The sequence below is a fragment of the Mycteria americana genome, chromosome 2, assembly GCF_035582795.1.
Source record: "Mycteria americana isolate JAX WOST 10 ecotype Jacksonville Zoo and Gardens chromosome 2, USCA_MyAme_1.0, whole genome shotgun sequence".
Lineage (NCBI taxonomy): Eukaryota > Metazoa > Chordata > Aves > Ciconiiformes > Ciconiidae > Mycteria > Mycteria americana.
The window spans coordinates 26,503,190-26,510,959 of NC_134366.1; the positions used below are offsets into that span (position 1 = coordinate 26,503,190).

General features: G+C 40.7%; 1 long non-coding RNA gene across 1 annotated transcript; it reads right to left on the reverse strand.

The window, feature by feature from the left end:
- Positions 1 to 269: 269 nt before the first annotated feature.
- LOC142405413 (uncharacterized) lies at positions 270 to 6,321 on the reverse strand. The gene is made up of 3 exons (XR_012774173.1): positions 6,183 to 6,321; positions 3,005 to 3,040; positions 270 to 1,336 (listed from the first exon to the last, which is right to left on the reverse strand). It is a non-coding gene; the product is annotated as an uncharacterized LOC142405413 (long non-coding RNA).
- Positions 6,322 to 7,770: the final 1,449 nt, after the last annotated feature.

Here is a 7,770-nt window from a genome sequence, read left to right on the forward strand (position 1 = left end):
TTTCCAACCTATACGATTCTGTGATTCTGTGACCCCCTTGCTTTCTAAACTCCTTCTCAGAGAGGAGTACCGGTGAGGCTGGATCCAGTCGTAGTCTCAGACTTGGTCAATGGTTTATGTCTAAGGGTTATGAGGATGGTAGGGGTAGCCACATGGCAGAGTCAGCATTTGCCTACCAGGTCCCTCTCCACCCCACTTGGGAGTGACTCAGATTCGCAAATTCCTTCGGACTAAATTAAGGTGAAACTACACCAAATGGTCAATTAGGCACTTTATTTGTAGTGGGAACAACTTGAACATGGAACGCGTCAACTTGGAAAACTGGGAAAGCATAATGAGGTTGGCAACAGTGGGATCTTATTGGAACTTTTATAAGAAGGAAAGGAAGGGGGGGGGGAGAGAGAGAGGTAAAGAGAGATATCACAACTCTTGGATCCCACGATGACGATGACAGGTGCCACAATCGTCTGGTGATGGGCATGCACCTGGTTTCCTGGGGGCATGTCTTTTATACTCTAGTCCCGCCTCTGGTTACACCCCCTTGAGGATTTATATGGTTCTTGTTCTAGAAAGTTCTCAATCTTCTGCGCAGATGCTGGGGAGGAGAGGGTGGTCGCAAGCCCCTTCCTCAGAGAAACCCTGTGTGACCTCTGGCCATATTTGGTAAGTCGTTATGTAAGGTCCATCAGAACCCGGCACCGTGCGTCCTCCGACACACTCTCCATGTCTCTTGCCGCCGCCATGCAAACTACGCCTCGCCTTGCCACAATATTTGAGACATTAATTCTTTCAGTCTCTCACAATAACCCATGCTGCATAACCCACACCAGGTAATCCACCTGGGATGAGCCACACCGGGTAACTGCTCCACACCAGACAACCCACCCTGCACAATTCACACTGGATAACCCTCCTGGGATAAGCCACACAGGGTAACCCACCTGGGAGAACCTACGCCAGAATGACCCACCCGGGATAACCCATGTCAGAAAACCCATGTGGGATGACCCACCCATGACAACCCATGCAAGCTAACCCATCCTGGATAACCCGCACCAGAGAATCCACACAGGACAACCCACCTGTGGTAATCCACACCGGATAACTCCCCTGGACAATGGGCTGTATTATACCAGCAATGGACTCGGACAACTGAGCACGCAGACAGACGTTCAGCGCAGCAGAAAATGGTCAGTCTTGTAAACGACAGGACCCTGCCCAGCACGTGCTGTGGTGATCGATGCTTTCTGCGTGTCAGGCCTTTATTTGTCTGATGATCACACTTGCAAAAATCATGCCACTTAAAAAGATTTCACAGATGGGGCCCCTACAACAGCTGTATTCCAAATATTAAATTTAAGAGAGGATGCTTGGTTAGAAGCCATGGCAGATCACAGCAGTACACATTAAAACCTAGAAAGCTGTCATCTTCTCAGTTGTTTGCTTCATCACCCTCTTATCTTGTGATGTATTTATACTCTTTGGGGGCATAGTTCAATGCTTACACTTCACTAATGGATCAAATGCCTGATACATACTACTCAGGTCAAGTTGCTGTAGATTTGTTAGTGGTGTAATAGATTTGGGGAGCTGGCCGATATAATTATTATTTGCAGTTAAACAGAGCACATGCTCCAGTTCCCCTATGCTGTCTGCATTGTGAGATATGTCCAGTTGCCTGAGGCAAACCAGTTTAGATAGCTCCTCTGGAATTTTAGTTAACTGATAAATAAATAAAACCATTTATTTAGATACAACTCCTTCTCTTCTGCAAAAACTTTCCTGTGGGAAAAATAACATTCCATAATTTACTTCCAACAATGAAAGCTTCTGACCTTCAATTCTAGTGGAAGCTAACTTGGTATTTTCCAATAAAAATAAGGATGCTGAGCACAGAAATTTGCAGGGAAGCTTTTTAGACATGATAATAGAAAAGCAATAAAAAACATGCAGTAGAATAATACCTCCACAGCTGGAGCTTTAGGAGAATTTCTTTTGGTCGTTGTTAATTAATGAAAAATTTTACCCTCTCAGAACACCCTAATTTTATTTTCTGCTTTCCTCCGCCACAAGGAAATGAAATGTGTATTTTTCTTCTTTTTGATTCTGTTCTTACTTTGGTCTTTTCTAATTTTTATTTTCCTTCTTGGAACTTCAACTGTTCTCCAATTATTGTGGAAACTAAAGCTCCAGCTCTCTGAGAAATGGACGTTAAGATCACATACTTTTTGCTCCTGGGTCTGAAGAAAGCCAGCCCTTGGAAAAGATCATAACCACATTTGAAATAATGTAAAGAAACATGAGCCTTTTCTGAAATCAAGTATGAAATACTGATTTTGCAAATTCTCATGAAAAGAGAGATTTAAATGCCTAACTCATCAGGAGATTGTTTTGCCCTGTTCCTTAGTATTAAAAAAAAAAAGGAGAAATTAAACTTTGGATTTTAGAAATGTAAAGCAATTTTCTCTGCTTTAAGAAATCAGGGATTGAACATAGCTTTTCTTGTTTGAATCAGTGAAAGTTTAATGACCAACTAATTTTAAGAAGTATTACACGAGTTGGAAGGATTTGTTCATTTCACAGAGAGGAATCTTGGAGGCAGGCTTATCTACCAAATTCCAGCTAGTCATTTTGTCTCTTGATATCCATTGGGATGGAAAATACCTACATTCCTAATAGTACCAGAAAAATAAAAAAACAGATGATCTATTTCAGATCAATCTGATTATCAAAATACCACCTCAAGATATACCTCAGTAACACTATATAAAGTGAGGTTCATGTCTAGTATTTCTAATTAAAAGTGCATCCTAATAGATTTTTGTCCAGTTCTGATATTAAAAATAGGTAAATACATACATGTATTTGCCTTTAGAAACTATTTTTCTGCTCTTTGTTTACTCTAGGTATATTACACCTGTTAGGAGGAAGTCTATTAATAATTTTGCAGCACAACAATCTGTGCAACACAAGCTTTTCTTACCTAAAGGAAATGTTCTCTTACCTTCAACCCATTCATTTGACACACTGTCAATGTCTCCTGTGAAGAAAGATGACATATTTCAGAAGAAAAAGATGCAAACTCATTGTTTGATACGTTTAGGTCTCTGATCACTTCCAGATTGCCAGCTGCACAGGCAAAAATAGAAGCTTATTGTTACAAATTGAAAATTGTTGTTGTTTCTTGAACTCTTTAATATCCTTTGGTAAACTCTGAATCAGAGTTCTCACATATGCTGAGATTAGGAAGGTAGCAGAGATTACTAGATTAGGAAGGTAGTAGAGAACCCTTGGGAATATTGAGATTTGATTGGAGTCAATGTTGAGTACCTTCAAATTTTTCATGTCAGCTATGGTATCTGGCAAAGTTTTTAGCTTGTTCTCTGCAAGCTCTAGTTTCAAGTTTTTTCAATGCAAAAGGAAATTAATCAATACTGTTGTGATTGAGAAAGAGTTCTTTAATATTTACAGGCTTTGTCAGACATAACTGGTTGTGACTGACATTCAGTACTGTCAGTTTATGAAGTAAGGATATTTCTGGTGGCAACAATGTCAGTCTATTTCACTCAAGTAACAGGATTTCCAGATTAGTTATATTAACTATATTTGAATGCAATGCTTTTATTTAATTGTTGTGTAAGAGCAAATATTTTAAATTTTAGGTTTCAAAAGCAAGCAGAGGCATGTTTCCTAGTCCTTTATCATTTAGTCTGAGTGTGAAATGCTCATCTTTTTCTTCAGGCAACATATATGTTGATCCATTTTCATCACTTTCAGGATCCATTGCTGATGGTAGTATGTCTGGTCTGGCATCTCCATTGACAGCTTCTGAAAGGATTTGGTTTAGTTCTCCAGTATCCTTTTCAGCTGATGTAAGGTGTGTTTTCTCACGCCTGTTTCAGAGACACCTTGAGGCATTGTGGCAGCATTTATCTCAGCTGAGAATTCACATTCATACCTTTTTTCAGGTAAATCACTTCTTGATCTATTTTCTGTTATTTTACGGCTTTCCTCATTGCCAGCTGCTTTAGGAACTTCATGTGAAATACCACTCAAACTTTTCATAGTTAGGTCAGCTACTTTACAATTCTCTGATGAATGTAATTAGTCTTTCCTGGCATCATTAACTGGAATCTCATGAAAGCTTTTGTTTAGTCCTTTTGTATTTAGACCACTTGGAATTTAATCTTCTTCCTTCTCCATAGACATTGTTCCTTTTTATGGGTTGCTAATTGATTCTTATCAGTATTTTTTAAGAAATCAAACTGTAAGTGTGAAATCTATATGGAATAATATGTTTTAACATTAGTAGACTGAGCTAGCAATTGTAAGAGATCTCGATAAAAATCTAGACTTCTTCCACATTTGTGAATTTTCCCAGTTCTCTGTTTACCCCCAAAAAGGAATTACTTTACTGCAGTGCTTGCTTGTTTTTCCAGACAATAGACTACACAGATCACAAAACATGCATCACAAATGTGTGATTTGTTGCTTGACTTTTCATAGAATAGCCCAACCTGCCTCAGACAACAGACACTCCTCAGCTTAACGGACGTTCCACAGTTCTCCAGAGCTCTGTTTGCACGTTCTTCCTGCTTTAAACTTTAATTTACTACATTAAACTTTTGTTCTCTTGCACTAGTGATGTATCATCATAAACCAGTATTTTTCCAACTTCACTTGCGTGCCAGTTGACAAACCAAAGGTATTAGTTGGTCTTTTTCTCTCCCCTTACAGGCAGATTTATACCATCTTACGTTGTAAGTCTTCAAACATGAGTCCCTCAAATAGATCTACATTTTTTCCTAGTTCCTTTAATACAAGTCATTCTGCTGATGGGGCAAAGTTGTACAAAATTATTCCAATATCCTTACCCCATAGTAATAAAAAAGCTTTGAGGTCAAGCGGAACCTTTGCAAACCATGTACATTGTTTCTGTTGAGGCTGTACCTGCAATTTTCAGTAACAGCCTATTTTCTGAAGCATATCTAGCTGTGAGCTAGCAATGGTAGGGAAATCCCTACCTTTCTTGAAGAACTTTTTCCTGTCACCAAAGCAGCAGCAGGAGGACATCTAGCCTGCGTAAGGGGTTTGCCTCAGGACCAAGGCCTTCCTCTCAGACAAACCGCTGCCTTCCCCGTGCCGCGGGCAGAACCAGCCCCTGAACTCAAGCAGCTCCAACCGGGGGAAAAGGAGGCTGGCACCCCATCCCGGCACCCACCTCAGCCGCCGCCACACCGAGCCCTGGCCCTGGCGACACGGCGCGGCCTCCCCAGCGCCGCCGCCGCTCCCCTCAGGGCGTCCGCCGGTTGCGCGGCAACCAACGGCGCCTCCGCCCCCGGCACCGCCCAGCGGCTGCGCACGCGCGCCACGGGAGGGCGGGGTGGCGCGGGGAGCGGGGCGCTGAGAGGGGCGGGGCCGCCGCTCGTTCTCCCGCCCGCCCGCGCGCGGTGTCAAGGGCCGTGAGACGGTGCGTACGCGTGGGGCCGGGAATGGGCCTGTTGTCAACCTCCACTCGCGGGTTCGCTTCACCGCGGCAAAAGGCACCCAAGACTAGATGGGTCCACTCCTCGCGCGCAGCGAGGCCTGCACTGAGAGTGGAACAATCCTCGGGTCAGCACGCTCGCCTGAAGATTAATTATTCTGCTGGATAAAACTGTGCCCATTTTTCACAGTTTTAAGTTTTCAGTTACTCTTTTGCCTTACTGTGCCTGGCTGGGGTATTCTACTCTCACATCTTTGCTTCATCTGCTATACAGTTACTCATGTTTTAAAAAAGTGCTCGTTAGATAAGCTATAGGAGTTGAGCCGAGTATCTCTTGCTTACAAAGGCATGATTTTCAGACGTGCCATTCTTGCAGCTTGTTTTCTTTTTTTGTTTGTTTGTTACAGATAGGAGGATTGTTACTGGTGGTCTGTCTCTACAGTGTTGGATTTCTCTCTGTTCCCAGTTTAGATTTCCCCACTTTTAGATGAAAAGATTGTACTCGCCTTCCTTGTCACAGCAACACAGTGGAAACTCCTACGTCCCCAGGTGCCAGAAGCCTGCTAGGACTGCGTAACTGAGCTTTTACTACTTAATGACTCCACTGACACGCAATGCCTGCAAACTTCTGGTTTGCCATGACTAACTGTTTCCAGTTCTCTTGATGAACTCCTGAGCGGTTTCCAAGGTGCACTACCTTAATTTGTAGTCACCATGGGACCCTCCCTATGATCCTGATGATCTTCCTTCATACCTTGCAAAGATGAGTCTGTTACAAAATACTGGTCTTTGGAAATAACACCTGCTTGGCAAGACATTCGAGGGCACTTTCATGCTGGCTGCAATAATAAAAACAACAAACATGACTTGTTGCAAACAATTTATTAGGTAGTAATAAATAAGAATTTAGCAGAAAGAACTATACAGCAATAAGGCATATTAATACTATTGTTAAATATGCAACTGACACACATTTTAACGTTTTTCCTCTAGTTTTCTAACAAAGTGCTATGTAGAGAAGCATATTTCTGATACCAGTGCCAAGTGATAGCAAGGATGCACTATGAAGGACCTGACTGTTGCATTATTTACCTTAAATAAAATATAACAATCCATGAAGATTTACTGTTATTTATGCCAGTGAAGTTTAAGTAGAAAAGTATAGCTTGCTAAGATTATAAAATGCCTCCTGTTCACTTTTTTTAACTGCTTACTACTTTAATTTCTTAAACTGCATTTACTAGTAGTAAGGTATGAGTAAAGTTACTACACAACAGCACAGTTCCTAACATTCATTTTAACTTTTATTTGAAAACTTAGAGGCAAGTGCTATTTTTTTTTTTTTCCAAACTTTTTTACAAAATATTGCACACTGGTTTAGCATGCAGTTTACACAGAAGAAAGAGTCAAGTGCACTTAAAACCCTGAAATACAACCAGAAATTTTAAAGATTTGTGTTATGGATACTATTTTAACGTACAAGGATATGTTTCAGACTGCATAGGGTCCCACCTTACACTTGGGACCCAACTTGTTGAGACCCAATCCTGACTCTGCAAAGAGCAGGCATAATGCTTACAAAATGAATCTGAGTTTCTTCCATTATAAATTTTCATTCCTGCATCCTGCACTGCTTGTAGCCTTAAGAAACTGAAGTAATGAGTAGGAAAATTAGTTTAACAGAAATAACTTAGTACCTCTTATATGAGTTTTCGTTACTGCAGATGTGTTGCAATCCAGGGTAAGATTTATTAAACTTTCTGAAGTCCTCTGAGTAAGATTAATTTGTAAATCTGTATCTCCCCCTCCTCCATATACACATTTTATATTGCACAGCAGAAGTAAAAAATCCTTTTTTTTTAAAAAACAAGCATGCTAAACATTTAATATGGCTTCTGAATGATTTAAAGGATTTCCCTTTTGACATCCTCATGCAATATTTTAGCATAAATATGAATACAAAGTATGAGAAAGCTAAGAGTAGAAATAAAGCCAGCTATAACATTTGTCAGAAACCAAATAAAAAACAAGAGTTTATCAAAAGTAGTTGCTTAAAGGTCTAACTGGTCTTTTAAGCATATTTATCAACAGTATCTTAAAAATAAAGTGTGTCTACAAAATACTGTAACATACACAACCTCCTTGATGTTCCACAGAATGACACGAAAGGTAAATAGGTTAACTGAGGCTGGCTTAATGGCACTGGTAGTCCCATAGTCCTCTGGGAACAAAAGCCTTACTTGATTCATGCTCGTCCAACTCAGTAAACCATTTATATTTCATTA